The sequence below is a fragment of the Oncorhynchus nerka genome, linkage group LG21 (assembly GCF_034236695.1).
Source record: "Oncorhynchus nerka isolate Pitt River linkage group LG21, Oner_Uvic_2.0, whole genome shotgun sequence".
NCBI lineage: Eukaryota > Metazoa > Chordata > Actinopteri > Salmoniformes > Salmonidae > Oncorhynchus > Oncorhynchus nerka.
In genome coordinates, this window is record NC_088416.1 from 23,431,811 (window position 1) to 23,458,172 (window position 26,362).

The 26,362-nt window shown below is 43.7% G+C and overlaps 1 pseudogene; it reads right to left on the reverse strand.

Annotated features, from left to right (window-relative positions):
* Nucleotides 1-14,666: 14,666 nt before the first annotated feature.
* Nucleotides 14,667-26,345, reverse strand: LOC115104119 (dnaJ homolog subfamily C member 7-like; annotated as a pseudogene).
* Nucleotides 26,346-26,362: the final 17 nt, after the last annotated feature.

Here is a 26,362-nt window from a genome sequence, read left to right on the forward strand (position 1 = left end):
ACTGCACAAGTGGTATGTGCAACTCACCACAAGTTAATGTGCCTCCAGGGAAGATCATTTTTTAAAATTAAAGCCAGACTTTTTAAGATATCCAGTATTAATTGTTAAATGAAAGACAAATGATGAACACACTGGCTAATCCTTCTCTATTCTATTCTAGTCAATGTTATTCTGTTATATACCATTCTAGTCTACCCGATTCCGTACTGATGGCCTATCAGTTCACATTTGCTTACCAAAAACAAGATATCTCCATGATATCCCCATCCTGAGGATGTCTTGTTAATGCTAAGCAAATGTGAACTCCTTGTGACATTCTCCTGTGAATTTTAATTACAAAAAACACAAATGGTAGCTAAAGTATTTGCTAATATGCATTGCATTCAGAAAGTATTCAGACCCCTTGACTTTTTCCATAATTTGTTACGTTACAGCCTTATTCTAAAAAATGTATGAAATTATCTTGACATTCCCCTGTGAATTACAATCTAATCATATTTAAGTACATTTCTTTGGAAAGATAACTGCCATGTGATTTTCCACCTACTCTTTCAACGAGACCACACATATACTAGGCGCACTTGAACTTCAACTGAAGTTGGAGTAGCTAATTCGGAGAGTGTGTAAATAATGCCACAAATGTGTGCTTTTAATACAACAGGTAGACAAACAGAACGTTTTCAAATAATCTGCGTGTCAACAAAAATAGTTTAATCCCAAAATCATCTATTTGAATGCCGGGTCCCACCCAGAACATGTCAACCTCGACGCAATGATCTCTGTCGGGACCAAGATATTTCCTGCATGTAGGCATTCCTGCATCTGCAGGAACACCTCTTTATAATTAAAGACGTCAACTTTTCAACTAGGACAGGCGGAAGGTGGGGGGGTGTATTAATGCACAGTACCATTGGATGCCAGCTGGCGATAAACCCCACAGAAGAAGGGGCGGCAACGGTAGCTGGCTGGCCATACACCAGTAGACGGTGTCATTCGTCCCTGACTGTAAGGGCACTGTTTTCTCGCAGTTCTGTTAACGACGGTGAGGGCAGGTGGGAGCGAAGTACACTGTCTGTTATTTTTGCCAGCTAGTCCGTTACACAGAAGGTGGGAGGCGTGGGTGAGACCGTGTGCTATCTAACTAGCAAGCTAGATGTGCTAGTGGGATGGGGGCTACGGGTAGACCGTGTGTTTTGCCAAGCCTGTCGGGCATGGTTTTCTCTGGTACATGAAGCGACACTGTGTGTTAGCACATGATGTCGCTCCCGCATGCTGGGGGCGAAGGACACTGTCTTCTACAGCTAGCACAGCAGGGGCGGGGGGTCCATTCAGGAACCGATGGAGGGGGAGGGGTGTCAATCCAAGACACTTAATTTAGTATGATATGTTATGTTTTCGTATGGTGTGTATTAATTAATTTGTGGATGTCCATCTTCAAATTGGTATGATATTGTAATGACCTGACTAGATCATAATGGAACAATTGTCCAGACAGAGGATTGAGAAGAAGAATTGACGGTTTATTAACCCAACTTTACACAGGCTACTGTTTGGCCGTAGCCCACGCCAAATACATTAAAGATTAACCCACAAGACAACCGTGACCTTCTCTTGTGAAGCCCAGACGTAAGAGGGAGAACAATGGCTAAACCTGGTCTTAACTTCCAATGCTCCATCCCCCTGCCCAACACCCCTCCACGCCACTCCGCCAACCGCCAGGATGCCCGGCATCAGAACATTCCAGGCATTCCTGTGATTGGCAGATAGCAGGTTGATTGGCATGTTGGACCCCACGAACACTGGGTACTGGTAAGTACAACACAACCACCTACTAGCCTAACACATAACACACAGCTGTCTGTGTGGGTCGCTACAATATGTTACGAATTGGAAAAACATGTTGAAATCAAATTATATTGGTCACATACAGTGGGGCAAAATAGTATTTAGTCAGCCACCAATTGTGCAAGTTCTCCCACTTAAAAAGATGAGAGAGGCCTGTAATTTTCATTATAGGTACACTTCAACTATGACAGACAAAATGAGAATAAAAAATCCAGAAAATCACATTGTATGATTTTTAATGAATTTATTTGCAAATTGTGGTGGAAAATAAGTATTTGGTCACCTACAAATAAGCAAGAATTCTGTCTCTCACAGACCTGTAACTTCCTCTCTAAGAGGCTCATCTGTCCTCCACTCGTTACCTGTATTAATGGCACCTTTTTGAATGTGTTATCAGTATAAAAGACACCTGTCCACAACCTCAAACAGTCACACTCCAAACTCCACTATGGCCAAGACCAAAGAGCTGTCAAAGCACACCAGAAACAAAATTGTAGACCTGCACCAGGCTGGGAAGACTGAATCTGCAATAGGTAAGCAGCTTGGTTTGAAGAAATCAACTGTGGGAGCAATTATTAGGAAATGGAAGACATACAAGACCACTGATAATCTCCCTCGATCTGGGGCTCCACGCAAGATTTCACCCCGTGGGGTCAAAATGATCACAGGAACGGTGAGCAAAAATCCCAGAACCACACGGAGGGACCTAGTGAATGACCTGCAGAGAGCTGGGACCAAAGTAACAAAGCCTACCATCAGTTCAAACCTGCTCAAACCTATCTCCTGATTCTGCCTCCTCAACCCTCCTCTCCTCCCTTTCTGCATCCCTTGATTCTCTATGTCCCCTATCCTCCAGGCCGGCTCGGTCCTCCCCTCCTGCTCCGTGGCTCGACGACTCATTGCGAGCTCACAGAACAGGGCTCCGGGCAGCCGAGCGGAAATGGAGGAAAACTCGCCTCCCTGCGGACCTGGCATCCTTTCACCCCCTTCCTCTCTACATTTTCCTCTTCTGTCTCTGCTGCTAAAGCCACTTTCTACCACTCTAAATTCCAAGCATCTGCCTCTAACCCTAGGAAGCTCTTTGCCACCTTCTCCTCCCTCCTGAATCCTCCTCCCCCTCCCCCTCCTCCCTCTCTGCAGATGACTTCGTCAACCATTTTGAAAAGAAGGTCGACGACATCCGATCCTCGTTTGCTAAGTCAAGCGACACCGCTGGTTCTGCTCACACTGCCCTACCCTGTGCTCTGACCTCTTTCTCCCTCTCTCTCCAGATGAAATCTCGCGTCTTGTGACGGCCGGCCGCCCAACAACCTGCCCGCTTGACCCTATTCCCTCCTCTCTTCTCCAGACCATTTCCGGAGACCTTCTCCCTTACCTCACCTCGCTCATCAACTCATCCCTGACCGCTGGCTACGTCCTTCTGTCTTCAAGAGAGCGAGAGTTGCACCCCTTCTGAAAAAACCTACACTCGATCCCTCCGATGTCAACAACTACAGACCAGTATCCCTTCTTTCTTTTCTCTCCAAAACTCTTGAACGTGCCGTCCTTGGCCAGCTCTCCCGCTATCTCTCTCAGAATGACCTTCTTGATCCAAATCAGTCAGGTTTCAAGACTAGTCATTCAACTGAGACTGCTCTTCTCTGTATCACGGAGGCCCTCCGCACTGCTAAAGCTAACTCTCTCTCCTCTGCTCTCATCCTTCTAGACCTATCGGCTGCCTTCGATACTGTGAACCATCAGATCCTCCCCTCTCCACCCTCTCCGAGTTGGGCATCTCCGGCGCGGCCCACGCTTGGATTGCGTCCTATCTGACAGGTCGCTCCTACCAGGTGGCGTGGCGAGAATCTGTCTCCTCACCACGCGCTCTCACCACTGGCGTCCCCCAGGGCTCTGTTCTAGGCCCTCTCCTATTCTCGCTATACACCAAGTCACTTGGCTCTGTCATAACCTCACATGGTCTCTCCTATCATTGCTATGCAGACGACACACAATTAATCTTCTCCTTTCCCCCTTCTGATGACCAGGTGGCGAATCGCATCTCTGCATGTCTGGCAGACATATCAGTGTGGATGACGGATCACCACCTCAAGCTGAACCTCGGCAAGACGGAGCTGCTCTTCCTCCCGGGGAAGGACTGCCCATTCCATGATCTCGCCATCACGGTTGACAACTCCATTTTGTCCTCCTCCCAGAGCGCTAAGAACCTTGGCGTGATCCTGGACAACACCCTGTCGTTCTCAACTAACATCAAGGCGGTGGCCCGTTCTTGTAGGTTCATGCTCTACAACATCCGCAGAGTACGACCCTGCCTCACACAGGAAGCAGCGCAGGTCCTAATCCAGGCACTTGTCATCTCCCGTCTGGATTACTGCAACTCGCTGTTGGCTGGGCTCCCTGCCTGTGCCATTAAACCCCTACAACTCATCCAGAACGCCGCAGCCCGTCTGGTGTTCAACCTTCCCAAGTTCTCTCACGTCAGCCCGCTCCTCCGCTCTCTCCACTGGCTTCCAGTTGAAGCTCGCATCCGCTACAAGACCATGGTGCTTGCCTACGGAGCTGTGAGGGGAACGGCACCTCAGTACCTCCAGGCTCTGATCAGGCCCTACACCCATACAAGGGCACTGCGTTCATCCACCTCTGGCCTGCTCGCCTCCCTACCACTGAGGAAGTACAGTTCCCGCGCAGCCCAGTCAAAACTGTTCGCTGCTCTGGCCCCCCAATGGTGGAACAAACTCCCTCACGACGCCAGGACAGCGGAGTCAATCACCACCTTCCGGAGACACCTGAAACCCCACCTCTTTCAGGAATACCTAGGATAGGATAAAGTAATCCTTCTCACCCCCTTAAAAGATTTAGATGCACTATTGTAAAGTGGCTGTTCCACTGCACTGGATGTCTTAAGGTGAACGCACCAATTTGTAAGTCGCTCTGGATAAGAGCGTCTGCTAAATGACTTAAATGTATGTAAATGTAAATCAGTAACACACTACGCCGCCAGGGACTCAAATCCTGCAGTGCCAGACATGTCCCCCTGCTTAAGCCAGTACATGTCCTGTCCCGTCTGAAGTTTGCTAGAGAGCATTTGGATGATCCAGAAGAAGATTGGGAGAATGTCATATGGTCAGATGAAACCAAAATATAACTTTTTGGTAAAAACTTTGGAGGACAAAGAATGCTGAGTTGCATCCAAAGAACACCATACCTACTGTGAAGCATGGGGGTGGAAACATCATGCTTTTTTGGCTTCGTAAGAAGCATTTCAAGGTCCCGGAGTGGCCTAGCCAGTCTCCAGATCTCAACCCCATAGAAAATCTTTGGAGGGAGTTGAAAGTCTGTGTTGCCCAGCAACAGCCCCAAAACATCACTGCTCTAGAGGAGATCTGCATGGAGGAATGGCCCAAAATACCAGCAACAGTGTGTGAAAACCTTGTGAAGACTTACAGAAAACGTTTGACCTATGTCATTGCCAACAAAGGGTATATAACAAAGTATTGAGATAAACTTTTGTCCAAATTCTTATTTTTCACCAGAATTTGCAAATAAATTCATTTAAAATCCTACAATGTGATTTTCTGGATTTTTTTTCTCATTTTGTCTGTCATAGTTGAAGTGTAACTATAATGAAAATTACAGGCCTCTCATCTTTTTAAGTGGGAGAACTTGCACAATTGGTTGCTGACTAAATACTTTTTTGCCCCACTTTACACTGTTTAGCAGCTGTTATTGCAGGTGTAGCGAAATGCTTGTGTTTCTAGATCCAACAGTGCAGTAATATCTAACAAGTAATATCAAACAATTTTACAACACACACACAATACACATAAATCTAAAATAAAGGAATGGAATTAAGAATATAAAAATGTCAGAGCGGCATAGACTAAGATACAGTAGAATAGAATACAATAGAATACAGTATATAAACTCAGCAAAAAAAGAAACGTCCTCTCACTGTCAACTGTCAAGCGTTTATTTTCAGCAAACTTAACATGTGTAAATATTTGTATGAACATAACAAGATTCAACAACAGAAACATAAACTGAACAAGTTCCACAGACATGTGACTAACAGAAATGGAATAATGTGTCCCTGAACAAAGCGGGGGGTAAAAATCAAAAGTAACAGTCAGTATCTGGTGTGGCCACCAGCTGCATTAAGTACTGCAGTGCATCTCCTCCCCAAGGACTGCACCAGATGTGCCAGTTCTTGCTGTGAGATGTTACCCCAATCTTCCACCAAGTCATCTGCAAGTTCCCGGACATTTCTGAGGGGAATGGCCCTAGCCCTCACCCTCCGATCCAACAGGTCCCAGACGTGCTCAATGGGATTGAGATCCGGGCTCTTCGCTGGCCGTGGGAGAACACTGACATTCCTGTATAGCAGGAAATCACGCACAGAATGAGCAGTATGGCTGGTGGCATTGTTATGCTGGAAGGTCATATCAGGATGAGCCTGCAGGAATCTCACTTTCTATCTACGAACTAAATATACTTTCCTGCAACCCGCCTCAGACAATGTAGTAAGGATCTGCTATTTTTATTCCTGATAGCTGGCTAGCTCCTGATGGAAGTCCCAGTTAACTAGCTACTAGTCTTTGTTAGCCACGGCTAGCGGTCTTCACCTTTTTCTCGGTCACCAGCGAGCCTTAGCCCGAACAATACCTGCCAGTCTGCACAGCGCGATATCAACCCAGAGCATATCGGACTGCTTCTCTCTACCACATCACCAGATTCCTGCCACTCTGGATCCTTACACCGGATCATCACAGCTAGCTAGCTGCAAACGAGTGGCTACTGTTAGCTAATGCCTCTGTCCCGAAGCAAGCACCAGCTAGCCTCGAGCTAGGCCCATATACCAGCTAATTCTAGGAGTACAATAACTCCTTTGCCAATTGGCCTGGACCCCTTTATTGTCGACACGGAGCCCCGCCGATCCATCACAACTGGACTGCCGACGTGATCGCCCGATGTGGTCTCAACAGGCTATTCTGTTACGATGTCGCCGAAGAACCATCTACTAGCCCCGGCCCGCTAGCTTTTCTGAACACTGTTTCCCCTGCTCGCCTAGCGTAGTAGTGACTACCGAACGGGACCCTGACCTATTGCTGCTCTTTTGATCACTCGGCTACACAGCCGATTTCCCCTGGACTGGTTCAATAACACGGTACCTCGTTTTCTTTACCTATCGGCCCCAGCCTCGAACTCAGGTCCTGTATGTACCTAGCTGACCCGCTCTGCCCATTCATCGCCATCTACCCATTGTTGTCTTAGGTCTCCTGATCAACACCTGTGATTGCTTTATGCCTCTCTCTATGTCAATATGCCTTGTCTACTGCTGTCTACTGCTGTCAAACTCCCACTCAAAATTCCTTCGTTTTTTTTGTCCCACCCCACACACATGCGGAGACCTCACCTGGCTTAACTGGTGCCTCCAGAGACTAAACCTCTCTCATCGTCACTCAACGCCTAGGTTTACCTCCACTGTACTCACATCCTACCATACCATTGTCTGTACATTATGCCCTAAGTCTATTATGCCCTGAATCTATTCTGTTCCCACGCACTAGATGACCAGTCCTTATAGCCTTTAGTCGTACCCATATCCTACTCCTCCTCTGTTCTTCTGGTGATGTAGGGTCTAACCCAGGCCCTGTAACCCCCAGTTCCACTCCTATTCCCCAGGTGCTCTCATTTGTTGACTTCTGTAACCGTAAAAGCCTTGGTTTCATGCATGTTAACATCAGAAGCCTCCTCCCTAAGTTTGTTTTATTAACTGCTTTAGCACACTCCGCCAACCCAGATGTCCTAGCCGTGTCTGGATCCTGGCTTAGGAAGGCCACCAACATTTCTGAAATGTCCATTCCCAACTACAACATTTTCCACCAAGATAGAACTGCCAAAGTGGGTGGAATTAGCCTGCAGAGTTCTGTAATGCTATCCAGGTCTGTGCCCAAACAGTTTGAGCTTCTACTTTTAAAAATACACCTTTCCAGAAATAAGTCTCTCACTGTTGCCGCTATAGACCCCACTCAGCCCCCAGCTGTGCCCTAAACAGCATATGTGAATTGTCCCCCATTTATCTTCAGAGTTTGTACTGTTAGGTGTCCCATGCTTATGCTTAACACCCCGGCAGTCCTACAATCTAAGCAAGATACCCTCAATCTCACACAAATTATCAAGGAACCTACAAGGTACAACCCTAAATCCGTAAACACGGGCACCCTCATAGATATCATCCTGACCAATCTGCCCTCTAAATACACCTCTGCTGTCTTCAACCAGGATCTCAGTGATCACTGCCTCATTGCCTGCGTCTGTAATGGGTCCGCGGTCAAACGACCACCCCTCATCACTGTCAAACGATCCCTAAAACACTTCAGCAAGCAGGCCTTTCTAATCGATCTGGCCCGGGTATCCTGGAAGGATATTGACCTCATTCCATCAGTAGAGGATGCCTGGTTATTCTTTAAAAGTGCAGGAAACGTATGATCTCTGTAATTGCAAACCGAGGTTTCTGTACCAAATATTAAGTTCTGCTTTTCTGATGTATCAAATACTTATGTCATGCAATAAAATGCAAATTAATTACTTAAAAATCATACAATGTGATTTTCTGGATTTTTGTTTTAGATTCCGTCTCTCACAGTTGAAGTGTACCTATGATAAAAATGACAGACCTCTACATGCTTTGTAAGTAGGAAAACTTGCAAAATCGGCAGTGTATCAAATACTTGTTCTCCCCACTGTAGCTGATGTTCTGGAAGAGCTGTAAAAATCTGAACCCCTACAAATCAGCTGGGCTAGACAATCTGGACCCTCTCTTTCTAAAATTATCCGCTGCATCTGTTGCAACACCTATTACTAGCCTTTTCAACCTATATTTTTGGTATTGTCTGAGATCCCTAAAGATTGGAAAGCTGCCGCAGTCATCCCCCTCTTCAAAGGGGGAGACACTCTAGACCCAAACTGTTACAGACCTACAGTATATCTATCCTACCCTGCCTTTCTAAGGTCTTCGAAAGCCAAGTTAACAAACAGATTACCAACCATTTTGAATCCCACCGTACCTTCACCGCTATGCAATCTGGTTTCTGAGCTGGTCATGGGTGCATCCCAGCCACGCTCAAGGTCCAAAACGATATCATATCCGCCACAGATAAAAGACAATACTGTGCAGCCGTCTTCATTAACCTGGCCAAGGCTTTTGACTCTGTCAATCACCGCAGACTCAACAGCCTTGGTTTCTCAAATGACTGCCGCCTCGCCTGGTTCACCAACTAATTCTCAGATAGAGTTCAGTGTGTCAAATCAGAGGGCCTGTTGTCCGAACCTCTGGCAGTCTCTATGGGGGTGCCACAGGGTTCAATTCTCGGGCCGACTCTTTTCTCGGTATACATCAGTGATGTCGCTCTTGCTGCTGGTGATTATCTGATCCACACTCCATACCACACTCCTTCTGTGGCCTCCAACTGCTATTAAATGCAAGTAAAACTAAATGCATGCTCTTCAACCGATCGCTGCCCGCACCCGCCCGCCCGTCTAGCATCACTACTCTGGACTAGAGGTCGACCGATTAATCAGAATTTTTGAGCACCGATTTTGCCGATTTATTATTATTTTTTTAATATCTTTATTTAACTAGGCAAGTCAGTTAAGAACACATTCTTATTTTCAATGACGGCCTAGGAACGGTGGGTTAACTGCCTTGTTCAGGGGCAGAATGACAGATTTTCACCTTGTCAGCTCGGGATCCAATCTTGCAACCTTAAGGTTAACTAGTCCAACGCTATAACCACCTGCCTCTCGTTGCACTCCACAAGGAGACTGTTACACGAATGCAGTAGAAGCTAAGGTAAGTTGCTAGCAAGTGTAACAGTATAACATAACGTAACATAAGAATTTGTTCTTAACTGACTTGCCTAGTTAAATAAATAAAGGTAATAATAACTTTAGACCGTCCCCTCGCCCATACCCGGGCGCGAACCAGGGACCCTCTGCACACATCAACAACAGTCACCCACGAAGCATCGTTACCCATCGCTCCACAAAAGCCGCGGCCCTTGCAGAGCAAGGGGAACCACTACTTCAAGGTCTCAGAGCAAGTGACGTCACCGATTGAAACGCTATTTAGCGCGCACCACCGCTAACTAAGCTAGCCGTTTCACATCCGTTACACTAGCATTAAACTTATCTTATAAAAAACAATCAATCAATCATAATCACTAGTTATAACTACACATGGTTGATGATATTACTAGTTTATCTAGCGTGTCCTGCATTGCATATAATCGATGCAACGCTGGGGGATGATTTAACAAAAGTGCATTTGCAAAAAAAAGCCCAATCGTTGGACGACTGTACCTAACCATAAACACCAATGCCTTTCTTAAAATCAATACACAGAAGTATATATTTTTGCATATTTAGCTCAAAGAAATCCAGGTTAGCAGGCAATATTAACCAGGTGAAATTGTGTCACTTCTCTTGCGTTCATTGCACGCAGAGTCAGGGTATATGCAACAGTTTGGGCAGCCTGGCCCATTGTGAACTAATTTGCCAGAAATGTACGTAATTATGACATAACATTAAAGGTTGTGCAGCGTAACAAGAATATTTAGATTTAGGGATGCCACCCGTTAGATAAATACCGAACGGTTCCGTATTTCACTGAAATAATAAACGTTTTGTTTTCGAAATGATAGTTTCCGGATTCAACCATATTAATGACCAAAGGCTCGTATTTCTATGTGTTATTATGTTATAATTAAGTCTATGATTTGATAGAGCAGTCTGACTGTGCGATGGTAGGCAGCAGCAGGCTCGTAATCATTCATTCAAACTGCACTTTAGTGCGTTTTGCCAGCAGCTCTTCCGCAAGCACAGCGCTGTTTATGACTTCAAGCCGATCAGCCTAATGGCTGGTGTAACCGATGTGAAATGGCTAGCTAGTTAGCGGGTGTGCGCTAATAGCTTTTTAAAACGTCACTCTCTCTGAGACTTGGAGTAGTTATTCCCCTTGCTCTGCAAGGGCCGCAGCTTTTGTGGAGCGATGGGTAACGCTGCTTCGAGGGTGGCTGTTGTCGATGTGTTCCTGGTTCGAGCCCAGGTAGGGGCGAGGAGAGGGATGGAAGCTTTACTGTTACACTGGCAATACTATGGTGCCTATAAGAACATCAAATAGTCAAAGGTATATTGAATACAAATGGTATAGAGAGAAATAGTCCTATAAATACTATATTAACTACAACCTAAAACCTCTTACCTTGGAATATTGAAGTCTCATGTTAAAAAGAACCACCAACTTTCATATGTTCTCATGTTCTTAGCAAGGAACTCAAACGTTAGCTTTTTTACATGGCACATATTGCACTTTTTTATTGATGTATTATATTAAGTTCAAATAAGTGTTCATTCAGTATTGTTGTAATTGTCATTATTTCAAATTTTAAAATCGTCAGATTAATCGGCATTTTTTGGTCCTCCAATAATCGGTATCGGCGTTGAAAAATAGTAATCGGTCGACCTCTACTCTGGACGGTTCTGACTTAGAACAAATACCTATGTGTCTGGTTAGACTGTAAACTCTCCTTCCAGACTCACATTAAGCATCTCCAATCCAAAATTAAATCTAGAATCGGCTTCCTGTTTCGCAACAAAGCATCCTTCATGCTGCCAAACATACCCTTGTAAAACTGACTATCCTACCGATCCTTGACTTAGGCGATGTCATTTACAAAATAGCCTCCAATACTCTCCTCAGCAAACTGGATGTAGTCTATCATAGTGCCATGCGTTTTGTCACCAAAGCCCCATATTCTACCCACCACTACGACCTGTATGCTATCATTGGCTGGCCCTTGTTTCATATTCGTCGACAAACCCACTGGCTCCAGGTCATCTATAATTCTTTGCTCGGTAAAGCCCTGCCTTATCTCAACTCACTGGTCTCCATAGCAGCACCCACCCGTAGCACAAGCTCCAGCAGGTATATTTCACTGGTCATCCCCCCCAAAAAAAATCACTGAAGCTGGAGTCTTATATCTCCCTCAGCATCAGCTGTCAGAGCAGCTTGCCGATCATTGCACCTGTACATAGCCCATCCAACTACCTCATCCCCATATTGTTATTCATTTTTTTGCTCCTTTGCACCCCAGCACATTCATCTTCTGCACATCTATCACTCCAGTGTTTAATTGCTAAATTGTAATTATTTCGCCACTATGGCCTATTTATTGCCTTACTACATTTGCACACACTGTATATGGATTTTTCAATTGTGTTATTGACTGTACGTTTATTTATCCCATGTGTAACTCTGTGTTGTTTGTGTCGCACTGCTTTGCTTTATCTTGGCCAGGTCGCAGTTGTAAGAACTTGAACTTGAGTTGAGAACTTGTTGTCCTGTGACATTGGGTGCTGTATGTGTCCTGGAGGGAAGGTAGTTTGCCCACCGGCGATGTGTTGGGCAGACCGCACCACCCTCTGGAGAGTCCTGCGGTTGCGGGCGGTAGAGCTTACGTGCCCGGTGGTGATACAGCCTGACAGGATGCTCTCAATTGTGCATCTGTAAAAGTTTGTGAGGGATTTAGGTGCCAAGCCAAATTTCTTCAGCCTCCTCAGGTTGAAGAGGCGCTGTTACACCTTGTTCAACACAGTCTGTGTGGGTGGACCATTTCAGTTTGTCAGCGATGTGTACACCGAGGAACTTTCCACCTTCTCCACTACGGTCCCGTCGATGTGGATAGGGGGGTGTTCCTTCTGCTGTTTCCTTTAGTTCACGATCAGCTCCTTTGTTTTGTTGATGTTGAGTTAGAGGTTATTTTCCGGGAACCACATTCCCAGGGCCCTCACCTCCTCCCTATAGGCTGTCTACTGGCCTACTACTGTTGTGTCGTCTGCAAACATGATTAGAGGCGTGAGTGGCCACGCAGTCATGGGTGAACAGGAGGGGCTGAGCACGCACCCTTGTGGGGTCCCAGTGTTGAGGATCAGCGAAGTTGAGGTGTTGTGTCCTACCTTCACCACCTGGGGGGGCGGCCCGTCAGGAAGTCCAGGACCCAGTTGCACAGGGCAGGGTTCAGACCCAGGGCCTCGAGATTCATGATGAGCTTGAAGGGTACTATGGTGTTGAATGCTGAGTTATAGTCAATTAACCACATTCTTACATAGGTATTCCTCTTGTCCAGATGGAATAGAGCAGTGTGCAGTGCGAAGGTGATTGTATCGTCTGTGGATCTATTGGGGTGGTAAACAAATTGAAGTGGGTCTAGGGTGTCAGGTAAGGTAGAAGTGATATGATCCTTGACTAGTCTCTCAAAGCTGTTCATGATGGCAGAAGTGAGTGCTACTGGGCGATAGTCATTTAGTTCAGTTACCTTTGCTTTCTTGGGTACAGGAACAATGGTGGCCATCTTGAACCATGTGGGGATAGCAGACTGGGATAGGGAGAGATTCCGGACGTATTAAAACACTCCAGCCAGTTTGTCTGCACATGCTCTAAGGACGTTTTTGCTAGGGATGCTGTCTGGGCCAGCAGCCTTGCGAAGGTTAACACGCTTAAATGTCTTATGTCGGCCACGGAGAGCACACAGTCCTTGGTAGCGGGCCGCATCGGTGGCACTGTGTTATCCACAAAGCGGGTGAAGGTGTTTAGCTTGTCTGGAAGCAAGACATCAGTGTCCGTGATGTGGCTGATTTTCCCTTACGGAGGGGATAACTACACTGTTTGTATCCGGCCATATTCCCAGTAACCGTGCCATGGTTAAATGCGGTGGTTCGTGCAAATGCTGCCATCTATCCACGGTTTCTGGTTAGGGTAGGTTAGTCAGTGGGTACAACATCTCCTATACACTTCATGATAAATTCAGTCACCGTATCCATGTATTCGTCAATGTTATTGTCAGAGGCTACCTGGAAAATATCCCAGTCCGCGTGATCAAAACAATCACTTCAATTGCTCTGGAGGGATACAAACAAAGAATCCGATTCGGGTGAGTCGTAGACCTGGTTGTAATGCTGGTGAGTTACCGCCGCTCTGATATCCAAAAGTTTTTCCCGGCTGTACGTATTAACAAAAAATAAATATTGCAAAGTGGCCAAGGGGCTAGAAACACGGCTGCCCTATCCTTATGTCCCTCCCTGCCAATCCTCTCCTCTAGCTAACTTTACTATCTACTCTACTCTAGCTGCTAGTTACCAACACACAAGAGGTAAGTTAAAGCCATACCGTAGAGTAGCTTTCAATGGCTTTGACATACTCTCCTTTGTGGTACAACTGGTCCCCCTCGGCCATGTAAGTACAAAATGTGCTTTTGGGTCCTTGGTCTCCTTCATTGTCAGACATTTTTGCAACAAAGTCCCTTCAGTGGTATCCTAGCAACCAGCCTAACAAGTCTCTTGAGGAGTCTTTCTATGTCGTCACTAGTTACCACAGCCACAAAGGCATAAACCCCGCTCATTTATAAAAAATAAAAAGCTAATGTATGTGTTCATGAATTTTTACGATAGCACAGCCACAAAGTCAGAATTATCTATTTAGTGGAAACCGTCCGGTAATTTAGAGCAGCCCTGTCTGGACTAGAAACAGATGAAAAAGGTGGTGAATGTGAATTACTCTAATCTTATTACCTCCGAACAGGTAAATATATTCATTTTTTTACTCATTCACCACCAACCATCTCCCCAAAACACCAAACAATTAGTCTGTCTTGGATCCTAAAATATTTAGTTTTTAGTACTTTCTTTGAGCTTGGGGTACACCCCGAAAAGAATAAGGCCAAAGGAAATCAAATAAATACCAAATACAAACATTGACAAACGGCACATTTGAAGGGGGAAACAAGAGGCCTACTTTATTTACATGGCTGTTGGATAAAGACTCCATAGTCAAGACTGTTGAGGGCTTCTTGAGAGCAAGTCCAGGATGGGGATGCCTTCCTCTTAAAAGTGCACCAAGAGATCTTAAATCAAATTTAAAAAAGAACCTCTACTGACATAGCAATTGTATAAGCTCTTTTATATTAGCTGCATAATTTACACAGGGCAGAGGAACCCGGGCCTGAATAGTTTAATACTGCTAGGGGCATAGCCCATAGGCAACCTACATTATACTAGGGAATACTTTTAAACAGCATGGGCAAAATAAGATGTTAACTCATTTGACCGTTTACCTAGACACGTTCTTGATAACCCCAATCATAGACTGTATACATAGTGTGCTGTAAGTGAGATGGTGTTGACTGAGCGGTTGCTCACATTCAGCATACACAGCCAGTTAAATATATAGACGTCTACACAGTATCTTATAAAATGGCAAGTACAACCAAATTCATTTCCTGAGTTTGTGCCAAAAGGATGTTGTTCGTTGGTGCCCCTTTTCAGTCTTTTCCACAATAGAGGAGCATCCTCATCTCCTGGTAGTGGCTCTGAGACAGCCAATTTACAATAAATATACATCAAAAAAAATAAGAAAACAGTCAAACTATCAACACAAATAAACACTTTACATTCCAGTAAAATGTACAATGTAGCAACCGGTGAATGGCAACATCAAACATAAAACCTGTGGTGAGGAAGCTGACCACAACATGGCAACAGGCCTGGCATAGTACACCAGCACAGCCATCTTCTGACTGTACTTAAGCAGTAGTTTATGGATTTAACTCTATTTACCCCAGGCTGTTATGGAAAATAATTCACTGTTCATATAACATGATGAAATGGAGACCACTTTCATTAAGCAATCATCCACAGCTGCTAAGTCATCTTTTGGTTGTTGGGTATAAAGTAGGCTGCCACACAACATGCAAGTTGTTCAGTTGCCCATGGTATTTTGCACCATTAAATACTGGGCAAGATATGCATGCTTTGAATACTGCTTGGACAGTAAGTCAAGTGTAGGCGGTTTAAGGAGTTTTGTCTCAGATTTCCCCATCTTGAAGTCACATCTTGGCCCAAGCCTTCAGAAGGCCACAGATATCTGCACAGTCCCGTTTAAAAGTTCCATTATGAGTCATACTTTTTTGTGCCAACATTGTTTTTATACAAATTGAATTTCAATGTTTTTATTGTTTGACCAAATGAAACCAAATATCAAAATAGTATTAGTCTTCAATGGATGCTTGCATCATTCGTTTGTTGCATGATGTGATATGACAGAGTCCAACTGAGGAACAGCCAGACAAATTAAAAATGAGGGTGGAGTGGGGGGGGGAGGGGGGGGTGAATCCATTTGAATAGAGTCCATGATTGAGCTACTGTATAAGTACTAGGATCCTCCAATTAACCAAACTGGAAGAAGAAATTTCCTGGTCCGGATGCTACAAAACAAAAGTGTAAATTATTCAACAGAATCTGAAATATGCTGAATTGTGATTTTTAAATATTTTTTTAAGTATATATATTTTTTAAACACTGTTTCCTACAGCTGTTTGTATACATACATTGATTAGCTTCAAACTATAGCCCTGGCCGCCTCCGCCACCAAAGAATGCCTTGAAAATGTTGTTGGCGTCAAAATCTGCTGGGGACAGAAACACATTACGAGGATCAACATCACAGCTGAGGGAAGCAGCCAGTACAATCTCACCACAAATTCATTGTGTAACCGTGTAAAATTAACATGATAAACACCCATTTACAGCTCTGAAATACAAATGGCTGAACCCAGTTGGTGTTTAAATCAAGTCAAGTAACAGTCATTTAGTCCCTGTTAAAGCTGAAATACTTAAGGGGGGGGGGGGGGGGGCGCCACTTTTCGCCCCAGCACCTTTATTGTTTTGTTGATGAAACAGAGCAGAGGAGCAGCCAGCATCATAGTAAAAAAAAATAATGCCAGTAGATATTCTGCTATTCTATTGTGTGTGAAATGATGTCCCGAAGGTATGAGAGACCGTTTGTTATTTTTCGCAAACAGACACGGCAGTTTCACCCCCTACCCCGCCCATCCTCCCCTTGAAACGGGTTCCCCTGCTGATCTCCAGCCCTCACCTCCCATGTTGCCTGTGTCGTCCTCCATATCGTGACCACTGTCGTAGCGGGATTTCTTCTTGGGGTCAGACAGCACAGTGAACGCCTCACCCACCTCCTTAAACTTCTTCTCCTCTTCCTTCTGAACCTCAGCACTGGCCGAGCTGTGACGGTCTGAGAGAGAGAAACCAGGGCCGGCAGTCAGGGGGAAATGAGAGGAGGTACAGGAGCGGCTAAGTTCAACGTTTCGTTTCCCCTTTGCATTGAAATACGTCTTCTGACACTGCTTTTTTTATGGCAGTAAAATAGACTGGATAGTTGAACTGAGAAATGGCCTCTCTTAGCTACCTGGATGGTGCATGAGGGCCCGTTTACGGTAAGCCTTCTTGATCTCGTCCTCTGTGGCGTTCTTGTCCACTCCCAGCACCTTGTAGTAATCTTTCCGCTTGCTCTTCTTCAGCTCCAACTGTGCATTCTTCAGGAGGTGCTTGTGTTCTAAGGAAAGGAGTTAAGAGTGAGACAACAAAGATAGTATTAATAACAAAGAGCAGTTAGGGCACCATAACAGCAGGAGGAGCTATACAGTAATTACACCCCTCAGAGACCGACACATGAGACATTGCGTCATAACAGGGAGGGGGGGCAGGAGTGTGAAGCAACAGAACCCAGACAGAGGTGTAGCGTGGTAGGCTGGGATGGAGAGAGGGGTGGTCGAGTCACACCAATGAGACAGACATACCTTTTGTTTTCTCTGTCTGGTAGACCTTCTCATAATCCCTCACAGCCTCATCGTACTCCTCCTTGTCCATGTAACTGAACAAAGATGTATAGAAACAAGCTTGAAAGATCATAACCATATCCGATGAATATCCATATTCTTGCATGCTCTCGAACCACTACCACGGACATATTGCTAGGAAACTAAGGTTGATTGACGTACCACTGTGCTCTCCGTAAATAGGCCTTGATGTAGGTCTCATCCAGTTTAACTGCCTTTGTGCAGTCTTCAATGGCCTGGTCTATTTTTTTCAGCTTTGAAAGAGGGGGGATAAAAGAGAAAAAGAGTAAGGGGACTGGGGAATGTGCAAGGAAGTGTGCGACAGAAGAAGAAAAAGAGAAGAAATGCTGGCCTAGTTCTAGATAGAGAAAATGAAGCAAAGTGCGGAGCACAGCTAAAAATACACACGGTAAGAGGGGCCTCGCTGTATGAGAGTTTGTGGCACGCATCTGTGCACGGGTGAGTGTGAGCGAGAGAGTATGCGGGTGCCCATGCAGAAGGCCACCTCCGCAGCCAGTACAGTAGCGCTACATTGGTCCATATGAGTGACTTCCTGGAGGATTTACAATCTAACAGCTACATGCTGCCAGGAGACATTTTGAGCAGAGTTAAAGGCCATTTAAAATCTGTTTTGCAGGGAATTGGGATGGAATCACAGGATCCAGACATAAAAGAAATTCAACATTAAAAAATATTTTACTTAGTAGGAAATCAACTAAATGTTTTGAACTTCTTAGAAACTGCATTCATTTGTCCAAGATTATTACAAGACATGCATCAGTGATTCACATTTTCCTTGAACTTTCTGAAGAGGCGACGGCTCAGGAATGCCCGTGGGTGTGCATGCTTGTCTACCACTCTGTGTAGCCGTTAGTGATGATGCTAATGTCATGACAACCGTCTTCTGCGAGATGGAAAGGCTTTCCCAAAAACGTACAATGAAATATTAAACACAAAGTAGCCTATGACTGCCTACCTGGCAGAATGAGATCATGGATTATCAATCCAGTGGCCATTTGTTTTACAAACTCTGAAATGACATGAGCACTACAGAAACATCAGAACCAAAAAAGTTCCCAAGCTTGGGCACAGTTGAATTAAAAGGGTAAGTACACCTAAAAACCCACATTTCTTACATTTTTCACAGACCTCAAAAGTGGTCTCCTGCTGTGCTTGTGGACAAAAATAAATTAAAATGTGGATGTTATATCAAAAGTGTGATTTGGAGAGCGAAAACCTGAAACAGATTCAGACAACAAAAAATGCACAGATTTTATAGGGACCTACGGGTATCAAATATCAGCTGCCTGGCTGAAAAGGAAAAACAACAACTGTGTAATTGAAAACAGCAATACCTCATTTGCAAGCAAACGGAGAGCCTTCCAATGAAGACTAAGATGATAATAATAACAGGCCGAATCAAACTGGGGACCCAAATGGCAGAAACGCCACGGCTGCATAAGACGAGATAACATGGTATGGCAGATGAGGGGTTCTCCTCCCGGTGCTGTGTGTTTGAGCCTCACCTTAGATCCCACGGTGCCCCTGTTACAGAAGAGCTTAGCATTGGTTTTGATGTTGTTGGGGTCTATGGTCAGGGCCTCAGAGTACAGCTCGTAGGCCGCATCATAGTTCCCGTCCTTGAAGGCCTTGTTCCCATCCTCCTTCTTGGCTTTGAGTGCTTTGGCATTCTGGATGGAAAAGAAAGAGCACTTAGCAACCTCTGCAAACTTAAGGTGTGTCGCCAGCAAGCTAGTAGTGGAGACAGAACTGGCTATAGTGTTCTGTGGCTACCTCTTACAAAAGGTTGGAGGCAATTTGTCCACATTCGCATAATTATTAGGCAGGTTAGTTGAGCCTAATTGCAGGGCTAGAGTCCTGGTGGAAAGTGGATGGAGGACTCACTCTGCAGGCCAGGCGAGCCTTCTCATGGTCAGGGGCCATGCGCAGGGCCTGGACAAAGAACTGGACGGCCTTGTCAATACAGTCCTCATAGTACAGACAGAGACCACGGACGTACAGGGCATCGCCATTAGTAGCGTCCATCCGCAGGATATCACTGAGAGAGAAAGACAAAGAAACAAGTCTTACATGACAAGATACATTTCCAATGGTGTGCATCAGCAAGGGAAATTGCCTTTATGTAATGGTTTTCCAGGCTCCAACAATGTCTTGTTTACCTGGCTACTGACTGGGCCTCTGGGTAACGCCCCAGCATGGCCAGACACTCTGCTTTCAGCACCTTGAACCGATGGCAGGCTGAGGCCGACTCCAAGGCACGGTCCATGCAGAACACAACCTGCACAGTCCAGAGAGAGAAACATGGTCATATCAAATCTAGCACCAATCTGCCCATTCCCCCAAATAAGAATAACAATTTGCTTGATAAAAAGACAACATGCAGCCAACAGCCTACCATCCTGAAGTCATGCTTTTCAAATCCTAGTTCAGCCATCTTTTCATACTCCAGAACAGAATCTGCATTCTTTACCTGAAAATAGATTCAAACATATGCTTTTATGTAAGGAAGCCGCTACACTGCCTGATGCTTAGATTGAGGAAAACAAAACTCATGGAATATCTGTCACAGTTAACAAAGGATTTAAATTACTGTAGAGCAATTAGCTCTTTACAATGCATTGCTGTTAGGACCTAGTCTGCCAAACAGACTGTCTGTCTGACCCACCTCCTGCTGTGCCTGGCTGTTGTCAGGCTCCAGTTCTAGAACCCTGTGGAAACAGCGGCTGGCTGCCATGGCGTTGCCCAGGGACAAGTGGCACTTCCCCTCCCGTAGATGACCCTGTGGGAAAGTTGACTCACAGTTAACAGGCAGAAACACTGCCACAGGCAGGGAGGAGACCAACCCACAAACCATGACTCATCTTTCCATTACCTTACCGTTGTACTCATCCAACTGCCAGACATATTTACGTATTATGAGATGAGACAAACAGGAAGGTCTGACTAACATGTCTGCCTAGGAGGTAGCTGGGTATTCAAGGCTTGCTACGCCTGGTGGCGGACCCTACCTTCATGAAAGTATCGTCGAGCCGCACTGCCTGCTGGGAGTCCTCCAGCGCCTCTCTGTGCCGGCTCAGCATCATCAGTGTGGCCGCCCGGTTTCCATAGTAACTGGCATTTTTAGGACACATGTCTGTCGAGAACACAGTAAAAAGAAGAAAAGTCACTCACAGTCGTTAACAAGAATAGATGATCCTCTCACCCACAGAAAACAAAGATGTTCCCCCTCTATAAAGAGGATATCCTTTGCAGTTGATATCACTGATGGAATTCTTACCTATGGCCTTGGTGTAGTAGTTGAATGCTTCAGAGTAATCCTTCTTGATGTAGTATGCATTACCTTGCTCCTTGAAGCTCTCCGCTTCCCTGGATGAATAAAAAAAGACAGAAAGTGCTTGAGAACGAGGCCATTTATTGACATTACCCAAGAGAGAGTTCTGAGTAAAACTGCATAATGACGGGATGTGCATGACTAATTGAGTACTCAAACCGATGTCAAAACTCCATCTTTAACCAGAGATCACATTTTTTTCAAATACTGTTAAACTATTTGGTCAATTTCATCTTGAAGATAACATTAAATTTGCTTTGACTCTAGTGTTCCATTTGTACATGTGCATTTGCGGGACACAACAAAAAAGAAACCAAGCATCACACAGTTCTGCTCCCTAACGTCCCTTTCCCCTCCACGCCTCACTCACTCGATTGCATTCCGACCTCTCACTCTACAGCGCGTTTAGGAATAATTGCATAATTTTCTGAAATTGGCTATATTGTAAAAATTCATTAAAAAATGCAATATATATATTTTTTTTAAATAGTTATTTGGTCTTAATTTAAGGTTAGGCATACTGTGAACAGTGTGGCCTTTTCCCCTTTACTCTCACTTTTATTTTTTTGAAAATGAAATGAACTCCAAAATATTGCTATTTTTAAAACAATCCATAGAAAGTTGTTTGCAATTTCAGTTTAATCCACCAGAAAAGACAGCCACCAGAAAAGACAGCCACCAGAAAAGACAGCCACCAGAAAAGAAGCCACCAGAAAAGACAGCCACCAGAAAAGACAGAACAAATAAGGTTAAACTAAAATATACTAATTGATAAAAAAATAAACAATGTTTAAAAAAAATGTATAATTCTTGTAAATGATATCATAAATAGTAGTGGTGAAGTTGTCACACATGCAGCTAGCAAAAATAATTAAACATCTGCTCTACCCAAAATTACAACCAACTAATTGAGGCCTTACCGCAAAAAAACTGAAGAGGCAAGTGGAAGGGGGAAAAATAAGGGTCTTTTGGCCCTAGATTGCAAAATAGTTGGGAAAAGATTTTATGTACCAATTCCATGTCACACTGTGTATGAACTGAAACACAAAATGATGTCAGATTCAAAACGTAGAATGTTTTCATTAAAATTATTATAAAAATGTATTGCAACCTAATATATATATATATATAAAACAACCATCCCAGCTGTGCAAATTTCACATCGAAGAGACAGAATCATTAGATAATTTGTATTGGTACTGTCCACATGTAGCTTGTTTTTGGTCGCAGGTCCAGGCATGGCTGAAGAATTGCAACATTTACCCGGAGCTAACTCTGCAAATAGCACTACTGGGTAATTTGAAGTCAATCAATCAATAATACTTTTAGGAAAAAATATATATATATGTTTTACAATCTGTAGAAACTGAGAACAGAAAGGTTTCAGAACTTCTGCGAAACATCGCAGTTGATAAATATATGGCAAATAGAAATAAAAATGGATGGTGTTAAGAGACAGATGGGAGGGGTTGATTAGAGCTGAAGGGTGGAGCTAAAAAACAAGATAACACTAAAATATGTCGGTAAAATGTATATAGGTTGAGAATTATTTTGAAACAGCAGTTATAAATATATGGCAAATAGAAATCAAAACTGGATGATCTTCAGAGATAGATGGGAGCGGCTGAGGGTAGCTGAAGGATGTGATTAAAAACAAACAAAAGATAGACTTTGTATTTTACAATAGTTAAGCTGGAAGTAGAAGCCTAACGCTTGCGCAAAATGGTACGCAGCATCAGGATATGTGTGCAACAAAAGTTCAACATTCACCTTCTGCTACCATTTCTGTCAAGCCGTCTATGCATACAGTTTGACACATAAATTAAATAAATCCAACATATGCACCACACCGAACACACTGCAACGCTGCTAGGCAAACGCAACGTTTCATTGGAAATTAATGTAATTCTGGTGTACCAAAATGGTAGGGGTAGGAGAAAATAATAAAGTAAAATATAGTTGAAAAAGATAGATATATTTACAAAAAAATATATGGGGGATTGGAAATTATGCAGACAATTACATTCATGGAAGTTACAATCTATATGCAAATTTAAAGCTGAGTGACTCCCTAAAAAAAACTGTGGTTAAGGGTTAGGGTTAAAATCTGATTTTAAGAAGCAGAATTGTTGAAAGTGGCAGGGTTTGACTTTGTGCCTGTGGTAACTAACATTAGTGATGACCCTACATTGCAATTAGAAGTGGTTAGGCTATTACACCCCCCCCCCCCTAAACATAGACAGGTTCCACACTGAAAATATGCAAAAACATTAATTTGATTAAGAGCTTTTTTCTAAAATCATAATCATTAAGCCTACTCAGCAAACAGATGCCCTGGCCATAATCCATCCACATGCAGGGTTCAATGTAGAAATGTTCATCCATTTAGAAAATTCCAAGGAACAGGCATAATAAACTAAAAAGTAGAACTATTTTGCCTTGTAACCCTGAATTATTGTTTCTCAACTTGCCAAACTGAGCCCAGTTTCAAATTATCACTGAGGATAACGGTTCAACTTTGCATTATTCTGTTCCATTTTATTCTGTTCTATTACATCATGTTTTTTTACTATAAAAATAGGTGTTTTGACTGATAAGGGCTCAGGAAATAGTGTCTTGTCATCTAAATGATCAAAACCAGGCTATGCCATTGCACAGCCATAAGCTTCTACACGCAAGCGCCACACCGTTGAGGTTACTACCTTTATGAAGATGGAGTTCCACAATATATAACCAGTTGATATTACAGATTCAAGAAATAAATCATAAATGTCACTATTTTGACTGAATAATAATCACAACAATATGAGGCAAATTGTGCGGTTAGGATTAGCGTACTCTGAAAAAAATATATACCGCGAGTACTCGGTCAAAAAAGGTCAAATGCCCATCCCTAACAGGTCGTACTGTATCATCCACAGATTCACATTTACTTGGTCTATTTTGTGTAAAGGGACTTTGAGGAACACCTCAAGGTGCATTTGCGAGTAATCAATGACTTCATCCTAGCCCGTGTCGCAGACTGCAAGGAGGTAGGATATCACATGATACTGCATATTATACGTAACCGCTGACAAGCAAAACAACAGACAAGGGACAATACTAGAATGAAAGGTCTTCTTTAAAATCATAATTCACTCTGGTTGTAGACCAGGGCTAATCTAAGTCTAAGAGACTATCAGATTGTTTCCTGAACACAGCTATTGCGGTTTCAAAACATGTAGGCTGGACGAGTTAACCTTGGTGTGGGGGTGGGAGAGGACGGGGAAGGTACTGCGCAAAATCATCTAAACATAGAAAGAGCCATACCAGCAGGCAGTGAGGGGTCTCATCCAATGGAAATATAGGGCCTGAGAGGTAGTGGCCACGTGGGTATTTTCTGGGTACAGCTCACAAACAGAGCAGCTATCTGAGCTCAGTGGGAAATACAGAGGCAGATCACCAGGAACCACATGGCAAGATAAGCCAGGGAGAGGGCAACTGCCATATCTTTTTCTTGGAATCTCGTCATGCTTCAGTTCAGATCACAATCGGAGCAAGAAAGCAGACAATGAAGCGAAACTGAAAATAAAGGCAATTTTCCAAGACAATGCCTTGCCCTTGTAATGTTTCATGTTCTTGAGGAAACAGGACAGTTAACATTATCACCTGATCATAACAAATTGTTGGTTGTTGAACTTGTGGCCCCCACTTTTGCTAAGAGAAAAGTCATGACAATTACTAGGTGTGGGAATATATTAGCTAGGCCCAACGTCATTTATATATGGATCTGGCTAGGCCTAGTTGACAACCTAGGAAAACATTACAGTAAAAATATGGATCACACTTCAGGCATACCAAGAAGATCATGTCAGTCAATAGTATGTTACCTCATGCAAAGCCTAACTTATAGCTGTCTCTTTGAGGTCATCAAGACCTGAGAATGTTCTGGAATGACGTCACTCAGCGAGGACGAGTGGGTAGAGTGAGGCAAGATTTAGGGGACTTTTCTGGCTCGTGCGTGGGTACATGGCAGTACTAACAACAGTTATCTACGTTAGCTAGTTAAGTGACTAGTTAGCGAAATACATTTGGTAAAAATTATAGAACAAAAACATTAACCATAGGCTTTGCGACCGTCATAGCTATTAATATTAATATTATTAATACTATTATATATAAGGTGAACGCACCAATTTGTAAGTCGCTCTGGATAAGAGCGTCTGCTAAATGACTTAAATGTAATGTAAATGTAATAGCTAGCTACTAACGTTAGCCAACTAGCTAGTATAATAGCAAGCTAACGTTAGCTAGCAATAACACACGTTGATGACTAACTGTGACTAACTTTGTTGGTTAGGTAACACTAACACAACAGATAAAGTCCACTTTTATCTTTGTTGGTATGGATTTTTGAAAAAGAGAAATGGCTAACGTTAGTTAGCTAACCGGTTAGCAAGGCCTACTTCCCGTGTGACACAAAGCAAAAGCAAACCAACACTAGCCAGACCAAGATTATAATAACATGACAATGGCACGAGAACAATCTTAAATATAATGTGTAACATTTGTTGTACATTTTCCGCAACGTACCTCTCCAATTCTTCGTCGCTTAGTATTTCCATTTCAGGATCCATGGTCACATCGCAGTCATCAACCGTCGCCATTTTGCTGGGACTGAGAAGGGGGGGGGGGTTGATTGACAGCCAGACAAGACGATCGATCATTGAAAGTTAGTCCTGAACAAAACCTTTTTGTTCCACCAGCATCTACTAAGCTAACATATGGAATTGTTTCAAGATGGTCATACCAAGGACAATTTAGATATTTGATTTGGAATTTTAGGACCAATTTAGGTATCAAAAATATATCTAAAAATGTTTTGACAACATTGAATTTGTCCCCCCCCCTTCTCAGTCCCAGCAATATAAACACAATGGATTAAAGATGTATACATGGAAAAACATAGGCAAAAATGAAGTTTGTTTTGAAGTGTTTGTCCTTAAGATATAAGAAAGATCAGGCAACTTTTTTAGGCACTATACAACTTCCATACATTCTGCCATAAAATGTTTGAATTAACTGGTACCAGGCTACCTTCAGGCGAGTCTTATGAGGCTTACGTTCTAAATCAAAACAACCGACACGTATGAGTTCGTGAGAGACTCACTCACCTTCATCATACCAGTGTGTAAGCCCAAACTCTTCGGAAGCTACAGACAGAAGTTGGCAGATCGGCTGTACAGTCTCACCTTAATTCCCCCATAGTTTTTGGCCCACCAGGAGTTGGCATTGGCAAGAGAGCAGAAACAGACACCCAGCCAGGGTAAAACAATGTATGGCCGGACAGACTATTTTTGTCAGTAAAAATAGAGTAACATTCAACCTATCTCGCTCTATTAAAATAAAACATGTTCATGTCTTCCATCCTCTGCGGTTGTGAC